The following is an 18,751-nucleotide window of genomic DNA, read 5'->3' on the forward strand; positions in this document are numbered from 1 at the left end:
CATTTTACAGGTGACAGAACTGGGAGTCAAGAGATGTTAAATCATTCATCTATGAACTTACCTGGTTAGTGAAAAATTCAAGACCATAACCCAATTTTCCTGATTGCTATTCCTAAGCCCCTCACCACTCCCAAATTGATATAAATCGTCTAACCTAACCCTCTATCTTCCATTATTATTTCAAAGATGTTTTGTTTTCATTTCTGATAGATTTTCAACAGACAGAGACTCCTAACATTTTAACTCTCAGACTCCCTTCTTATGTGAAAAGTTTGGAATAGTTGATTTCTTTGGTTCCTTTTAGCTCAAAAATTCTCTTATTCCTATGACCCTCCATTCCTCATAGCAGTTAATGATCTGTAAAGAAACACTTAAATTCACAGGTTTACTACCCTCTCACTCTGCGAGCTAGAGGGAAGTGGGCTATTATTTTTCTTCTTCAAAAGGGAGATCTGAGACCCACATTGCCTGAGCAACTAACTCAAGGACATAGCTGATCAGGGACTGAGCCAGGCCTGCAATGCTTGAGGGAGATTCGTATTTTATTCACCGTTCAACCTTGATCTTTAGCAGAAGGTCTTGACATAGTTCGTGTTGGTTTAGCGAACAAATAAACTCATACATTAATGGATGATGAGTAGAACCCAGGCTTCCCTACTCCCCGTGTAGGTTTTTAGAAGCTCCCATTTTTTTCCCCCCAAACCTTTTGTAATGGGGAAACTTTGCCTCTCAGCTGAGTGCTTCATATAGTGAGCTTTCTTGAAACGGGGTAGATCTGAAGAGTGCAGGAGGAGGATTTCAAAAGGAGGATGCTGTATTTGCAGATCACAATAGTTGCAGGTCTGAATACAGACCTGGGAGGATGAATGGCTATATTTGCACACAGCACCACAACCTACTCCGACTCAACTTAAGGCAGCATTACTGTCCTATTAATGGAGTGGGAAAGGGGACGCCTGGAGAAGAGAGGTTTGTGAATTGTCTCCTCAGATTAAAGGAACTTTGAAATGAAAGCATTAGCCCTTTGATTAATTGAGCTCTGCACTTTATATTTTTGGACTTTTAAATGAACAGGGAAAAGAAAAGAGGAAAAGCACCACTGTGTTTTTGGAAGCTCGTGTCATTTTTTTTTCTCTTTCCAGTTCTCCGTTTAGCTTCCCCAAAAGGCAATGATGAATGGCACTCCCTACAAAAGGGAGCTTGCGGGCACACATGGGCCCGGTGCTGTTTCTGTCAGGGCAGCTCAAAGGGAAGGCTGCAACACACACTGCGTCCCTCTTTCCTCCCTAAACAAATGTTGTTTTTGCTGAAGTGGTGTCGATCTGATTTGATTACAGGGAGAAAGAGAAAGTTCATTCTTCTCTGTGGAGAAGGGAGATTGGACGGCTTGGATAGGATGGGAACCAGAATTCACCAGTCCCCAGGGCCCCTTGCTCAATTATGCGTTCTGCCTCAGTTTCCCCATCTGTCAAAAATGTCTCAGGGGGTGTGAAAGGACTACTTTTTTACAAATTGATCTGATGGCAAAAAATATGGGAAAGGGGAGAAAGGGGCAGGAGAGGGGCTGTGAAGACCAGTGGTGACAACTTCATACATTTGTTTCCTGTCAGTATGAGAGGTGGGGATGGGCTGAATAAGGGAGACGGTTTGGACATACTTCTCCTTGAGGAGTTTTTGGAATATACAAGATGCCACCTCCACCTCCTCCATCATATGCATAGACATTTTTGTTGACATGATATTCAAAATCCTGAAAGCAGAGGGATGGACTTCTTGACCTAGAGAAGACCTTTTTTAAACCATGATTCTGGGACACTGATTTTTGCAAGCAGATCTTTGCTTTGGGAGTTGAAGACAATGCATCTTCACTGAAAGGCTCTCCATCCTTTTCCCAGCCCACAGCACAGGGATGGTTCCACTCATTAGGGGGTAAGTCTGTTTCTCAGGGACTGGCCTGCTCTTCTTAATCAACTTTTGTCTCCTTTCCTATTCAGCTGTCAGCTCTTTTCCCATGATGCTGCTGACTTTCAGTCTAAAAAGTCACTGCCCTTTCCCTGTTGAGCAGTGAGGCAAGTTCCATTCAAGGGGATTGTAACCACCCCTCTGCCGTGGAGAAGGAGCAGGCTTCCTCCTAATATCACATAGTGATCTTAGCTGGCCCCAGTCTTGTGAAAATAAGGAGATGGGAGGACGAGTAAATAACTCTTATCTATATTTCTAGACTGAGTTGGGCAAAGAGATTATATATAGCCAGAATATGTCAGCCTAGGAGTTGAAAAAAAATGAAATACTATGGGAAATCAACATAGGATTAATTGGACCAAGCATTTATTTTTAGAAATTAGGCAAACCCCCAAAGATATCATGTAATGCCACCTGTGCGGAAGTGTTAGGAGCAGAAGTCCAGATATTTAGGTTCTGGTTTCAACTCTGGAGCTAACAAATTAGCTTATCTGAATCCAACATGCTGCAAGGCTAGTGAATTGTGAATAGCTTGACTAGAGGGTGAGCTTAGCTGACTCTCTGTATCTGCCTGAAAACAGATCTGCTCATAGGCATGGAGCACTTGATGGTACGTAAAATAGTAGTAACCTTAAAATAGTAGTAACCTTTAAATGTAGTAACCTTAAAGGACCTCTCACGTTCTCTAGACACACCCGTCAAGGTGTAAAAGGTATTTACTCTAAAGTTTGCTTTTTGGATTCCAATTTATTTTAAAACAGATTAGAAAGAGAAGGAGAAAGAAAATTCTGTAACATTAGAGTTTTAATTATCATTATTAAAGAAATACTCCCAAAATATGAAAAATGATACATTATACCCACACCCAACACCAGTCACTCTTTCCCATTACTCCTGGGGTGTCTTAGTGTGAATCTTGTTTGTAAGTTTCCAAAAAGGACAAGCTAGCTCCAAAATTGCTGTGGCATCTGTCTTGTGGTTGCTGATCATGGAGGCAAGTAGAAATCCAGGTTTGGAAAAAAATGGAAAGGTGAAAAGTTCATGAGATGTTTGAAGCTGAAAAAATGAAAATTGTATATCCATTGGAGGAAAGAAAAGAGGGAGTTTCTAAAATTGCTAATGGGACTAATTTTCCTGTTCTCCCTTGAGAGGCAGGTTCATCCCACACTTCAGGATGTTATGGATCTCTTGCATTTTCCTGCTGTCTTATGAATTTTTTGCCATGTGACTTCTCTTGTCTCCTTTGTTTTATTCTTTGGCATCCCTTTTCCTCCACCTCAGCCTTCCAGATAATCAGCCCCATGATGCCAGGTGTCTTGCTCCTGCTCAGCATAATTGAGTTTTCACATTCACTTGAAATTTGGGCCCCTTTGGAGCTGGCTGAGCCTGGTAATTAAAATGTCCCCTTCATCTCTAATTGCTTCATTTAACATCTAGTGCAATGGTTTAGGAGCAGGCGTGCCCTCTGCAGCGATCTGTTGTGCCCTGTATAACTGACAAGCAGTACCTCTTGCCCTCGGCTCTGGCATGTTAGTCTATTTTGGGGCTGGGCATCTTTGAATCCCAGCCCTCTTCTGACCCAGTGTGCTTTTCTCGCTTGTTTGGAAAATGTATTTTTAATTTTCTCTGCCCTCCTGGGTGTCAAGTGGGGCACCCACACACAGAGCCAGGCTATTACATCTCCCAGCAAACTTTATCATCACACAGGCCACATGTTCTCACCTGAGTCAGGTGCAGGGGGTAGGGAGAAGCTCTGGGCTGGGACTGGAATAGTCAGAGTGTGGGTCCCAGCTCTATGGTCCCTGATTTATCAGTGTCTCATCGTGACCTTGGACAAGTCTCTTGATTGAGCTCCTCACTTTCCACATTTGCAAAGGGCGGAGTGATATCCACATTTTGAGGTGACTGAGGCAACTAAATGAGGGAAGTTGGGGAATGTCTTACATGATAAAGAATTTAAGTTATGATTGTGACACTGAGGCCATCTGGGATCTCGAGTGTGACACACAGAGACTACCTCTAACTTGCATCCTCTAAACACGGCTGTGGGGGGCAATGACTGAATCTCCCTAGACGTGAGTTGTACAGGGCAGGAGAGGGTGATGATGATTACGGAGGGGTGGCGGCATGCTGCAAGAAGCCTCAAGGCCGTGATTCTGTACCTCTCTTCTCTATATTGCTCTTCCCAAAGAAAGCATGGTTGGGTGGCAGGGGTAGGTACCTTCCCACCAGAGGGATGCTATGATGCCACAGGTGTCCTGCTGAAGAAGGGTACGTAGCTGTAGCTTTTGCTCATAATTGGAAAAATTGGCCAATGTAGTAGATTCGAGTTAGATCTGCTGAAACACCTTCAAGTGTTAGGGGAAGTCTAGCAAAGTGGTCTTTCTTGCTTGATGTTGGTGATATTAAGATTTTCTCCACTGAAAGTGAAGAAAAAAGGGTCAAAGTATTACCATGTCTACCCATATTTTTTCAATGAGCTTAACAATGCTTTGAATCTAGTAACTTCCATCTCTTAAGTGTCACAAAGTAGGAAGGCTTCCTTTTGTAGGATGTGTGTGTGTGTTGGATGTGTGTTTGTATGGATACATATATATACATATGCACTTGTGGATGGATGGAGTAATGGGGGTGTGTGCATCACTATCTCTGTGGGGTGAGATGCTATGAGAAGACAACTCCAAGAGTGAGATCAGCTCAGTGCTTTGTGACCACCTAGAGGGGTGGGATAGGGAGGGTGGGAGGGAGGGAGATGCAAGAGGGAAGAGATATGGGAACATATGTATATGTATAACTGATTCACTTTGTTATAAAGCAGAAACTAACGCACCATTGTAAAGCAATTATACTCCAATAAAGATGTTAAATAAAAAAAAAAAAGAACTGGACATCTTGAACAGGCCTGGTTATTTGGGGGAAATTGTATCCTTGGCGATTGCCAGGTTTAGCAAATAAAAATACAGGATGCTCAGTTAAATCTGAATTCCAGATAAACAATGAATTCTTTTTTAGTATATGTATGTACAGTGCACTATTTGGGACACACATTATAAACAATTGTTTGCTGTTTATCTAAAATTTAGATTTAGCTGGGCCTCCTATGTTTTACCTGGCAACTCTACTTGGGGTGGGATAGTAGGCAGTATCCGAGTCTCTTTGGATTACGAAGAAAGCACACAACTATTATTGTTCTACCCAGGTTTACAGTGCCTGTGAGAGCCAGAAACTTGGGGATAGGAGGTTAAAGACCTTGTACTCAATCAAGTGTTGGGAAATTTTTCTGCTGTATAGCTTAAAACAATAGATACGCTGAGAAAATCACTCATTTAGTTATTCAACATAGGGTCTCAGGATTCTGTGTTTATTAATCTTTTTTATCCTTTCATTTGAAAAGCATTTATTGAGCACCTACTGTGTGCCAGATATTGTGTCCTTGAGTAACCACAATGGAAAGCCAGTTATAATACTGTGTTGTTGGACTACTTAGACTTCAAGGGAAAAGAACAGACATACTCAAGAAAGCTCAAGAAAATTGAAGAGTAAGTTTTTCTCTCAGATATTGTGTGTTTATCTCAGATTTTCTCTAAATTTCTGTTGTTCTCCTTTTTACCAACGAGCTTTTATTACTTACTAATTTTCCACATGGCTCCAAATGGCTATCCTGGCACCTAAAATTATATAGCCTTCCAGTTCCAATACTGACCCTCAGTATTGTATCTCTGTGTACCTTAGTTTAAATTCTTGGAAAGAATTCGATTCTTGTCTTTCAGGTACTAGTCATAAGATGCTCATCAGCCTACGTATTCATGGCTCTTGCATCAAGTGTCCACCTAAGGTTCAATCAGCTATGGTCAGATTGGGGAAAGGGCAAAAAAACCCTGCAAAATATTTAGTACATTCTGTTCCTTGTTTTCTCTTCTTTTCACAATTTAGTTCCCAAAGTGTTTCTGCCTAAATAAGTTATTATTTGTGAAGCTTAGTGGTGAAGAGTGTACAGTCTGGAGTCAGACTGACTGAATTTGAATCTTGGCCCTACCATTTTAGTTTTATTACGTCCTCAAGAAAGTTACTTAAACCTTTCTATTTCTTAGTGTTCTCACCCATAAAATGGTGACGGTGATAGAACCCCCCTCATAGAGCTGCTGTGGATAAGAAGCTGAGCCTTTATAAAATGGTTGCTATTATTGTTAGTATTGTCACATATGCAGGCACACACATACTCAGCCTCTTCCCTTTAGAAGGCAATGCAATGTCATGACCCACTATTGCATCCAGAGTTGATGTCAAAAGAGCCACCTTAAATGCTTATTTTCAATTTCCTGGTCATGCCAATTTCTCCCTTGGTTACATTTCAGTAAACTTAAATGGTAAACTTAATCAGTATAAAATTAGACATAAAAAAACAGAAAATTATGACCAAAAGAAATGAAATATCATACAAATTATAATAATGATTCCTACTCAAAATAGGAGGAAGAGGAACATTATAGAACATACAACATATCTTGCAGGAAATCCCTTTAGCTTTATAACATGGGGTGTCCCTTCTGGTCCTTTTCTAAGTATAGGATTTGTATCTGTAGGTGATAAAATATTGGCAGAAGCCTGAGTAGCCTGTGACTCCTTCTAAGACTCATTCAGTTTGTGTATGAAAATTACAGAGTCTCTTAAAACAGGCCTGAGCCTTTTAAAAGCAGCCTGGTACCTTTAACAAAAACCAGCCACTTGCCTGTGGACACAGCCACAAAAAGCTGCTCTGTCTTACAAAGGTTAAATCTCATGTGACCCACACTTACCAAAGCACAGACTTCTGACACCTCTGCCTCCACTGCATAGAAGCATCAGCCTCTCCACGTGTTCCTTTGATTTCTAAATGCCTGCTCTGCCTATCTCAATGTTTCTCAATCAATTTATTAATTGTTAGAGTTTTCAGGCTGATAATTGCTCTTGTCCCTTAAGTCCTCACTGAGTTTTGAATCAATTGACAAGTAGTAAGGGGAAAGGGAAGGTGGGACGTATTGGGAGATGGGGATTGACATATATACACTAACATGTATAAAATAGATAACTAATGAGAATCTACTGTATAGCACAGGGAACTCTACTCAATGATTGTGGTGACCTAAATGGGAAGGAAATCTAAAAAAGAGTGGATATATATATATATACGTATAACTGGTTCACTTTGCTGTACAGCAGAAACTAACACAACATAGTAAAACAACTATACTCCAATAAAAATTAAAAAAAAAAAATAGTGTCTGATCCAAAAAAAAAGAAAAGAAAGAGGAGGAAAACATTAGTAATACTGGAGTTGAGAATGTGTGGTTTGTATCTAGGGTCAGACTCTTACCTAAAATCACTCTCTCTTGTCTGTTAATCCATAGAAGTGGAAACAGAGAGACATGAGCCTCCATGTCCACAGCTATGAGGCCATCCGAGGCCCTACCCCTCATTCGGAAGCAGGAGCAGAGCTGAGCACACCCACTGTGTGCACAGATGGTTTCAAAAAACCCATAAGATGCTGAGTCAAGCATACCCAACTTTTTACCTCTGGTGTCACCCGTTAGATCAGGAGTCCCCACCCCCGGGCCACACAGCGGGAGGTGAGTGACGGGCGAGTGAGCAAAGCTTCATCTGCTGCTCCCCATTGCTCCCCATCGCTCGAATTACCACCTGAACCATCTCTCACCACCCGGTCCGTGGAAAAATTGTCTTCTACAAAACCGGTCCCTGGTGCCAAAAAGGTTGGGGACCACTGCATTAGATGGTGAGTTCCATTTGCTTTGGAGAGAATCAATTAAAGAAGAAGCAATGTTTGCCAACACTTTGGAAATTACTGAATCTCTTATTTTTATGGACAAGGTAGAAACTTGGGGATGGGGAAAGGATGGTTTGTTGACTTCGTTTGCAGTGGAATGAATATTTGTCCAGGTGGGACTGCTCGAGAGTCTGTACCTCCAAGACTCTTGGAGGGTCCTTGTCCTTGGTTTGGTACTGATGGAAAATGGCATTTATGTCCTATCTGAGGTGGGGGAGATGAATAAGTTCCTGGGGCACTGGGAAAAGAAATGGCAGAGTCAAGGCTGGATATCAGGAAAAAGGAAGAGGGTTCCCAAGGTACTTCCTGGCCTTTCTAGGTCCCCTTCATCATTGGCAAAGGGACGTGAGAATACAATATCTTCCAAAGTCCTAGGGTTCAATAGTAGACATAGTGGGAAATAACCATAGCCACCTGGGTGTGATCCAATATTCAGCTTTGGGTCAACTAGCTTTTATTGAGGTCTACCACATGCTTAAGGAGTTCTCCTGCCTAGACCTCAAGAAACTTTGATTCTAATTGGAGCAGCATGCATCTGTGCGCCCCCAACACACACACACCCAGCATGCAGGTGCTAAGGGATATGGAGCAGATTTTTAATGCAGTAGGACTTCAGAGAGGAGTTAATGCTGGGTTTGCCAAAACCATCAGGGAAGGTTTAATAAAAGTGACATCATTGCAGCACCACATTAAATGCCTGATGGCTTTTAAATAATTTGGGAGAAGAGAATGAGCATTCCAGGCTGGGGGTGGGAACAATTTGGAGAGAGAGAGCAAAAACATGACTTGTTAAGTTACTGAGGAGAGAATGAACAGTGTGTGTGTTTGGTGGAGAGGGAGTAATGGAGGAGGTGTGTATAGATACCAGGATAGAAACATGCATATTTTCCCATTGTTATAAAATAAAGACTTTCTGTGTCTTTCCTATCTGACCTGTCCTGGGTATCTGTGGTGCTTGTAATCAAATTTCCATACTTAGGGAGAACATAAATTCCTCAAATGCCTTTTCTTTGCACACACGGACTCTTCACACAAATTCCCAACCACAGAAAATGCTGCATTAATTTGATTCAGGAGCACCTTTCATGATAACATCTTTCCAAAACACACACAGACAGGCTCCATCTCTTCTTTCTCCCTTTGATGTATCGGCCTTGTGGGACTTATGGGAAAGCAGACCCTTCCATAGGCTCAAGGGCCCTTTTTCCATTCCTCTGCCTCCTTCCCACTTAACACCTTCCTTACCTTCTCCAATTGGCAGTTTCAACTCCCTTCCCCTTTTAGAAATACATCTGTTTGTCCTCATCTGGAGAAAGGATGCCAATACAGCAGACATTCAAGGAGGTTGTATATCCTACCCCTCCACCCCACCTCCTCCTGACATACCCCAATTAGTGGTACTAGGGAGGCATCTATATCAATCTTACAGGGTCTCTATGGCTCTGGGCTCTGCTCTTGAGAGGAATATTGATTAATAGGACCCTGGACTCTGGGGTAGTGAGAGTAAATTAAAGTAGATTTTGGAGAAAGGAGAGACCAGGGTAGGATAAAGTAACCAAGGAGAGCTACACAGGGGAAGTGGGGTCTGAATTGCTCTGTGCAGGCTGAGGAGAATTTTGGTTAGTTAAAGAGGAGAGTTGAAGGCATGATGGAAATTTTGATAGTGCTTGGGCCATTGATGATACAGCATTGGAAGAGGTCAGTATAGGCTAGGAATGCATTTCCCTGCAAAGTCCTTTGCTCAGATACATTGAGTTTGAAGCGTATCCTAAGTATGTTTGTGCCTCTCATTTCCCATTCCCTACTGGACTAGCCATATCACCAACATCAAGCTATAAAGAGATTTCTTTCAGCAAGGAGAACTCTTTCCTAATTCTAGTCCATTCTGAAAGGTCTCCTTGTGATCAGCCCCTCTCCCCTTCTCCTCTCTCCTCCCCAGGGCTTTCTTTTTCTTTCCAGGGTGAAGGATTCCCTTGATGTAAGAGGGAAAAGAAAGTGTTAAAGAGTTGTATGCCCTATATCTTCATCAATGTCTGGGCAGGTGAAAAGTGAGAGGCTGACTCAATTAAGTGGAACAGCAATGGGGAAGAGGGCGTGGTTGGTATGGTTTTAGGAGAGGATGGTGCTAAATCAAGCACATAATTTCCAAAGTGCCACCAATCAAAATCAGCTCTAAACAAATCTGTGGTCAATTTTTTAAAGACCATTTTAATGATGAAATGACCATCTTTGAGATTATTTTGCAAGTAATTGAGTAAAATTCCCTAGTGAAAAATGTTTGGCATCAAGTTCTTGAAAATGCTTCCTTTTCTTTGTTCCCTAATGGACAGAAGCAAAAACAATCTCTAATCACTCAAAAGACAACTCTCCTTTCCAGCCTGTAATTATGGTGGGGACCCGGAGAGATGCTAGTTAAGGACTCTGTCAATTCATCCATTAAAAGAGCTGGAGTTATGTGAGGGTTGTGTGTGTTTTCTTTCTTTCATTTTCCTTTATTATTATTTTTTTTCTTTCCACTGAAAGAGTTCAAATCACAACTGTTTCCAGTGAGGCTGAAACTTTGACATAGACTGTCAGCGGGGGAAGTAAATTATCCTCAACCAACTTTACACTTAAAAACAAAATGAATGCTGTTTTGATTTGGAGGGGACCAATTGGTTCTCTGAGCTTACTGTGTTCAAGGTTCCTGCTGATTTGGAGACCGGGTTCATGCTTGCTTTAGAGTTGTCAGGAAAAACAGAGGCGCTTGGTCTCTTGCTTTGATGTGACAGGGAAACAGACTCCAGTGTTTCACGCCTATTTGTGGAGTAAATTTATCCCACGTCCCCTTTCTTCCCTGTGCTCCTAGTTCTCTTATTGTTTATCAACAGTCCTCAACTTGGGGGAAATGCCAAGTTTTCAACTGAAATATTCCTCAATTGAGGAAAAACTGAATGCCAAGGGTTATTGTTCAAAAGCATTTCTCCTTCTGTTCTTTTCAATTAGAACTGCTTCTGTTCTAGACCCAAATGGGAAACTTGGGCACTTTAAGAAGGGAAGGATGGATGAGGACAGTTAGAAAGGGCTTCAGAAACAAGCTAATCTATGGTCACTCTGAGCAAAGTGTTACCAGATCAGGAAGGCAAAGCCCAAGGGGAAAGGGAAAACCTTAAAATTCCTTTAATAACGAAAGGAATTAGATAACTCATGATGAAAGGGACGAAGAGCCAGCTTGGGTCTTGTGGATTATGAGATACCTGATTTGTTTCCCTTCCCACAACTTGAAGTCACCCATGTCCACCAAGTAAAGTAGAAGCTCCTTATCCTGGTGGGATTCAGTAAAACGGCCCTGCCCTGCCTTTCCAGGGTAATTTCCTACTCTGCCCTACTCACACCCTGCACCACCTATGCTAATTCCCTCAGGTTTCCTGGCCCAGCTTTCCCCATCTCCATGCCTTTGTTCATGCCCCTCTGCTGGCTGAGAATGCTTTTCTCTCAACTCTACTTCATCACCTTGGGGATTAGGTTTTTTAACATATGAATTTTGGGGAGATACAGCATTCAGTTCATAGCAGATGGGTTAACAGACTTTGATTACTGAATGTAACGAGAGGAAGGGGAATAGAATTCCAAGATTTCAAGATTGGAGAACAACTTAGAAAATAGTTTAGAAATCTGTGTTCTCCTAAGCATACCATCCCACTCCCCAAGACTCACAGATTATGAGCAGGTCTCCCTGAGGAATGAAAATCCACCCAAATACCAACCCAGTGTTTACCAAATACCATCTCTCTCATGTATCCTCTCCTGATCCGACCAACTCTAACCCCCTTCCCTCCTCTGAAGGCCTCCAGTTCTTTCTTCATGGACAGTGTGTATATTTGTATATTTGCCTTACTTCCCTCTTAAATTGTAGGGTTTGACTTACATCTGTGATTACAGCAAGACCTTGCCTGATATTTTAGTGTGGGAGGTCAATTCTTTTTTTGCCCACTTTGAGGAGTGCTCTGATTTCTCTTCACTTTCAGTGGAGTTTCAGTCTTAATGGAGGATCAGTTATAATGGAACAGACCTGAGAAGTAGGTAGAACAAACTGCCTCCTTCTTTGTACAATTTCAGGATTCAAATGAATCTCTTCCAGAGAAAAATCTCCCTACTCTTTTCCTGGTGTTTTGAAATTTCTTGACCAGAGAATCAGGCCTCTGGTTCCTCAGTGAGAGGCATGGCTTACATGCAAATACAACTAGAAGAGAGACTAGAAGTGATTTTAATTCACACTAAGAGTAAATTACTGATATAAATGATTTGTTAAAAGCACATTTGGATGGGGACTGTGGCTCTCAAGAGGTCTAAAAATGAGAGGAAAGTGGGGTACTAGAGAGGGTGCTGGATCTGGGGGTGACTGATGAATGAATTAGGTTATTCACTATTTAGCCTTGGACCAGGTTGGAATTCCTTAAGTCACTAGGAACTTCATATCTATACTGCCCATTTCCCAAATTCACACAAATTCTGAATTCTCTGGCAGGGCTGGACCAAATGCTAAACAAGCCTATGAGCTGCTTTGCAGAAAAGGGCCTCTGATAATCTACCTCCTGCATCATTCATTTACTGGAAGGCTTTGATCTATATTCAAATGAAAATGCCTCAATTGTTTTAACCTTAGTGAAAATAAAAAAACAGCATTTTCTGGAAAGAGGTTAAGAAAGGGGGAAACTCTAAGGCTGTTAGGCACCCAAAGAGAGAGAGGAAATAAAACCTTATTTTGCCTTGGGCTGGGTGAATCCCTTCCCTCCCCCTACCCCACAATAATCTCATATCCCCATGTACCACAACTCCACTGTTTGTCTGTCTTGTAGCCCTCATTGGCTATGCTTCCTTCCTTCTGTCACGTTCCCACTCCCAATTCAATTTCAAATTAAACTCCCTCCCACTTTCTCTTATTCTAACCCAGAGGAGATGGAGAACAGCTGGTCACCATCTTCCTTATGATAACCCTTCATATGGTGTAATTTTATTTCCTTAAATTAATGACATTGTGTTGGGTGTCTTCCATCCCAGACACATTTTAATAGATGCTTTTAACATACGGAGAGCCGAGGGACAGAAAACAATGCCTCTATTGTGTTTGGGCACATCCTAGATTTGAACATGGCTAACTCTCAACAAAGCTAGTGCCTTCTGATTGGAAACATAATTTAGAGGCATTTACACATCCCAGAATCCCTATGAGCAGTCAGAATGGTGTAACTCTGTGTGGTATGCCCTTGGGTGAAGTGTGATGGGTTATATAACTCCAAAACCTATGTATTCATCTGAGATCAATTATTTACTGACCTAATAATATTGTTGCCATGATAGATGAGCCCTACGATGAGAAAAATTCCCCACTTCCCATTTGCCAGCATTGTTTTCTCACAAGGCAGGGAAAAACGGCAATGTGTGGATTTTGGTCCCTCATAATCTGTGAGTCTTGGGGAATGGGATGGTATGCTTAGGAAAGCACAGACTTCTAAACTATTTTCTAAGTTGTTCTCCATGCTTGAAATCTTGGAATTCTATTCCCTTCCATCTCATTACATTCAGTAATCAAAGTCTGTTTATCCATCTGCTATGGACTAAATGTTTGTGTTCCCCTCAAATTCTTATGTTGAAACCTAATTCCCAAGGTGATGGTATTGGGAGGTGGGGCCTTTGGGAGGTGATTAGGTCATGACAGTGGAGCCCTCATGGATAAGATTAGTGCCCTTATAAAAGAGAGCTGTGAGGACACAGCTAGAAGACAGCTGTCTGTGAAGCAGGGTATGGGTTCTGACCAGAACCCAACTATGCTGGCAACCTCATCTCAGACTTCCAGCCTCCAGAGCTGTGAGAAACAAATTTCTGTTGTTTATAAGCCACCCAGACTATGATATTCTGTTATAGCAGCTCGAATGGACTGACACATCACCCTTCCAGAATTATCCATTTCTTCTCATTCATGCAGTTACCACTTTTGACCGGGTTTTAATAATTTTGCTTCTAGACTTTTGTAGTAACTTCCTAAATGGTCTAGTCTCTGGAAATTTCAAAAGTTTTTTCTTGGTTTTAATTCATTCTCTCTCTCTTTTTCTTCCCACCCTATGTTTTTCTCTCATTTTCCTTGCCTTCTGTCTTTTGCTTAAAGCAGATTCTAGTATGCCATTTCCCTGCCGAAGTGTGGGCTGCAGAGTTTGTTTCCCAGCTCTGCCAGTTACTAGCTAAGTGACCTTGGGCAAATTACTGAATCTCTGCCTCAATTTTCTCATCTGTACAATGAGGTTGGGGATTGTCCCTCTAAGGAAGCTCATAACTCTGATTTTCTGAGAATAATTTTTTTTTTTTTTTTTGCATAATCCCTGCCTCTTGAAGTCTTTCAATTCTTCATGACCAAACTCAAATGTCAGCTCTTTCCTTAAGGCTTTTCTAATGGATCAGTTAATGAAACCTTGTCCTTCTCTGAATTCTGACATCATTCTTTAGTGTATGTCTTCCAACTTTTTTCACTTTCTGCTTATATTATGTTCTATTTTCTTAAGAGTGAAGACTCTATACCTTACCCATTGTATATTTTATTCCTCCCCTTCATGCCTGGTCTCACACCCTACTTGTAGTGGGCACTCAAAATATGATTGTTGATTTTCATAAATGGCAGACAGTAAGCTTGGGCTTTTGGTGTAGACATCAGCAAGGGGAGACAAAGTCCATCAGTAGCAGATTTACTGGCTTGGGCCATAGCCAGAAGCTAAGTACAGGGCTGGAGGGGATGAGACAGTGTGTTTAGTGGGGGAAACTTCAAAGGCGGCTTCTATCTGTAGCAGCAGAATGCCTAACACATAAAATGTGCTCAAAAAATGTATGAGTGAATGAGAAAAGCAGAGATGCACAGTGCCTAACAAACATTCATAATTCATTTATAGCTGTGTATTTCCAAACACTCTTCAGTTCTGCTCTCATATTTGATCCCTAAATACCAAACTGGAACATATAATAGGACATATATTATTATCCCTACTTTGTGAATTTGGAAGTTGCATATCTCAGAAACTTGACCAAGGTACTGCATAGCACTTAGGTGCTGGATACTGAGGATAGAAAGAGGAATAGAAATACTCCTGGCCACCTGTGAGCTCACAGTCTTGAGAGGAAGGAAGATAGAAAAGTAGATGAGAAGCAGTCATGACCTTGTAGCATTATCTCACAATACCTATTGTAATGGGAGTGGACCAGGAGAGGACAGTCTGAAGGGATGAGGGAAGGATTCCAAGAGTGGGAATGCTTAAGGTAAATTTTAAAGGATGAATAAAAGCAAGAGCAAGATGGACTTCCTTGGCTGTCCAGTGGTTAAGAATCAGTGCTTCCACTGCAGGAGGTGCAGTTTCGATCCCTAGTTGGGAACTGAGATCCCACATGCTGTGCGGTGTGGCCAAAAATTTAATAATAATAATAATAATAAAAAGAAGCAAGAGCAAGAACTCAAGAATCCTCAACTCCCAGTGAAGTAATCTTCCTTTTTGGGTAGAGAAAAGCTCAAACTCAAAATTGTTCTCTAATTTGAAGCTCAGAGTTACCCTCCCAGCTGCAAAAACCAGTAGGTCTACTCTTTGTGTTATGCGAAAAGGCCAGTGACATACACTGAAGTATACAAATGCATAGGTAACTTTTGCATGTAAAATTCATGGCAAATTGCTGAGACAGAAAAGTCTCCCCTAGGTCTGTCCCCCTTTGTAACCCCGGCCGCCTTTGGCATTGCTGGTTTGGGAGACAGCCATTATAGGCTGGGCTCCAGCTGGTGCATTTCTGTTTGCTTGGTCTGGGCTCCTGCAGGCTGGGCTGGTGAGACAAAACAATGAATGGTCTGAGGTCTGCAAAGGTGGGAAAAGAGAGGCGGGCAGAGGAGGGGCTGGGTGGCGGGGTGACTGACTAATTGCTTTGTTTGGTGGCGGAGGCCTTTCAGCAACTGCAACGGCTACTTGAGGCCCATTGCTTAAGTGCTTTTCATCATCATTACCTCCTGTCATTAGTCCCATCAGCTGCTGCCATCAGCTCATTGCTAGTCAGGGGCCATGCATATCACGAACTCGCTCTTGTTTGCAGATCTCTCTCCGCCTTCATACAGAGCCAGGCCCTGTTCCTCTAAGCTCTCTCCCTCTCTGGCCACTGTGGCCCAACCTGTTCCTGTATTTCATGGGTCCATCTGTTAGGGGGCCCAGTGACGGCTGTCTCTGGCCATTTGTGCTTTGACTATTAGATTAAGGGTGGAGTTAGGTCTGTTGCTGCCCTGCACCTGCCCTGTGGCCCTCTCCTCTGTGGTGACTCTTATCCTGCTCTATGACCTGGCACTGAATCTCTACTGACACACGCCACTGCTGTGCCTTGGCCTCATTAGGACCCAGGAGGGTGCTGCTTTCTCTAGGGACCCAGAAAGAACGAGTCTTTCTCTCTCAGTCTAAATATACCTAGGCTGTATCAGGATTGCCACTGATTACATGAGTCATTAATTGAGGGCTGACATGTGCCAGAGAGACTGCTGGTAACTGTCTGTCTATTGCATTCTCTAAGGACACTGGAGATAATGTTATCTCCATTTTACAGATGAGAAAAACAAGCCTCAGGGAAGCTGAGTAACTTAATTTAGATCACATTAGCATGTCCCTACTTTTTATGACTTCAGAGTTATAGTTTATTCCTTGATTAGCCCTGTGGAAGAATGCTATGAAGGCAAGATTTGGAGTCAAATAGAATAAGTTAAATTCCTGCTTCTGGCACTTAATAGGTGAATGATAATTGGCAGATCACTTAACTTTTTGGCTCTCAGTTTTCTTATCTATAAAATGGAGATTTAACTCTACCTTATTATCATTGTTAAAAGGATTAAATGAGATAATATATGAAAAATGTCTAGTACAGAGTCTTCAAAAAGTGGTAGTATAATGTAGACTGTAATTGCTAATAAGGATCACAATTGGGAAGTACCACTGGGCTATAGCAAGTTGTTTTACTTGAATTGTTTTATTTGAAGTGTGGCTGCTCAATTCATGTTTCTTTATTTCTTGTACTTGTGTATTAGTCAGAATAAACTGGGTTATATTGTGGTAACAAATGTCCCTCGGATTTTACTGGCTTACAACAACAAAACTTTATTTTTCCCTCTCTGCTATGTGTCCACGTCTTGAGTTGTTTGGTGCTCTGCTCCATGGTTATCTTTACCCCAGAACTCTGGCTGAAGGAGCATTCTCTGGCTGGGGTACTCTTGGTAGTGGTGGAAGAGGGAAAAAGACATGGTGGAACTCTGAAAGCCTCTGCTTGGAAGTGATGCCTATCACATCTGCCCACATTTCATTGGCCAAAGCAAGTCACATGGTCACTCAGGAATTTAACAGAGCAGTTGCATATAATCTTCTCATAGGGAGGGGCAGTGCAGGGAGTTGAAACCAGAATATTTAGCAATGAGTAAGACAATCAGCCACAAATGGGGCTGCAACTGATTTTGATAGTCTCAGAACTTACTTATTTTGGTCTTGTTTTATGTACTGCTCAGATTTGCCCAGGAATGTTTAGGTTTGATTTTGTCAGTTTCGATGAACCAATATATTGCCTAAAATAAAAAAAAAAATACTTAGACCTAGTAAAACATTTTCATTGCTGAAATTCCTGGAGGAAAAATAACTGTTATTACATATCTAAAAGGCTCTAGCCTCAACCATTTTTTCCTCTATTAGAATAATTGTTTTTGTAATGCTATTTTTGATAAAGTAATATTTCTTAGGAATGCAACCATTATTTTATAGTAGGAAATAATACTTTTTAAAATTTTTCAGAAATTTGAGCTAGAATAGCTTTTGGTTGTCCATATTCCAGAAAAGGAAAGTTTAGAATAAGCATCAGAAGACTGCCCCCCTCCGCTGCCAAAAAAGTAATTTTTCCTATTCACACATCTTAGCCTCCATCTCTCATGTAGCATTTATCTTGATTCTGCTTTATTTAGAGTTCTTTCTTTCTTTCTTTCTTTATCAATCAATCATAGTCTGCTACTAGATTGTCAGTTTCTGGAGGGTAGTGACTATTTCTTTCTCATCTCTGTGTCCCTTCTGGTACCTGATCCTGCTTTACATAAGGTTTCTTGAGTTGAACTGGGTGCAAGGCAAGCATTATTCTCAAATATAATGTAAAAGAATAGACTATTCTGCTCTTTAGGTAAAAAGCTGTAAGAATGTTTTTTCCTCCAGAGAAAATGAAGTGGGGTCTTGCTAACTATTCTTAAGGGTTATTACCTCTAATTGGCCTTAATTTGCTCTTTCTAAGCCCAGTGCCAAAGATGCAAGTGAGATACTAATATTTTTCTTGCATTTTCACCCCATCCAATATTTGCTTGTGCAACCCACATTTAGAGACATTCTAACTATCTGTGCTCTGTGGGTGGGTGGGAGTAGGCCGGGAGGAGAGGGAGAAGGAAAGAGATTTTGGAGGAAGTCACAGGCAATTGTGAAACAAAGAAAAAATTGTATACCTTGCTATTTGGGAAAAAAAGATAAGAAAACTGAAGTCCTGATAGAGTCTGTTATATTAAATTGGAGGAAAAATTTAAGCCCTGTCTCTGATTTTTTAGCTGAGACTTAGGGTCAGCAGAACAGAGTGCAATGTTGGCTGCTAGCTGATTTAGTATTCAACTTTTGCCTAAATACAAGAGCAAGAGAGAAAGACTAGACTACACAGAATGATGCTATTATCCATCTCTAAGTAGCAGGACTTGAATAAAGAGAATTCCACTTACTTAATTGGTAATGAGTTTGTTATAGCTCATTTAAGAGCCACATCGACTGCCTTGTTTACCAAAGCGATGCTCGGAGTTCAGCACAGAATTCTAAGAACTAGGTGAGAACACGTGGGTCTTTTGGGTGCTGACCTGGGAGCTTACTTACCTCTGCTGCTTGGGATTCCTGGGTGTTCAAGGGATTCTGAGTTCTCTAC

This window comes from Eubalaena glacialis, chromosome 3, assembly GCF_028564815.1.
Source record: "Eubalaena glacialis isolate mEubGla1 chromosome 3, mEubGla1.1.hap2.+ XY, whole genome shotgun sequence".
NCBI classification, from domain to species: Eukaryota; Metazoa; Chordata; class Mammalia; order Artiodactyla; family Balaenidae; genus Eubalaena; species Eubalaena glacialis.